Below are 613 nucleotides of genomic sequence, written 5' to 3' on the forward strand. Positions count from 1 at the left end.
ACGGGTTGTGGCGGGGGAAGAGAAAGGGGAGGAGGTGAGCACGTCGCTCTCGGCGGACGGAAACGGGTACAAGTGGCAGAGTTGGGCGTGAGTGGTCGGTCGACAGGGGGGGGGGGACCGTGCGCGGCTGTGGACGGCCCGATTCGTATCTCCTGGTGCCGTTGCGACGAGCTCATAGGACTATCTCCGGTCTGCGCCAAGATACCCCATCCTCTTACCACGTCATACACGTGGACATGTGTGATCCGCTATAGTTTCTACGCCTGCCATCATACACCTGTCGTCCGTGTACACGCGTCAGTCCGCACACATGTACATCATCTGCAACGTCATAAGTTATGACTCATAACCAATGCCCACCAATGCCCACGCCTTCAGTGGCCGCCTGCATCCGCCCTCGCGATCCGCGCTTACCGCGCCGGCGCCCCCTGTCCGCCCCCCGCCCTCCACCGCCGTGTACCTTCTCGCGCTCTCTCGCCAGCGTGACGCGAGCCAAGTGCGCGCGCCGGCCCTTACAACCGCCTCGCGCGGCCTCGAGGCCGCTGCGCCATTGCGCCGGGCAACACCCCCCCCCCGCGCCCCGGGCATTTACAACGCCCCCCCCGAGCCGAAC

Source organism: Chondrus crispus, genomic scaffold (assembly GCF_000350225.1).
Source record: "Chondrus crispus Stackhouse genomic scaffold, scaffold_235, whole genome shotgun sequence".
NCBI lineage: Eukaryota > Rhodophyta > Florideophyceae > Gigartinales > Gigartinaceae > Chondrus > Chondrus crispus.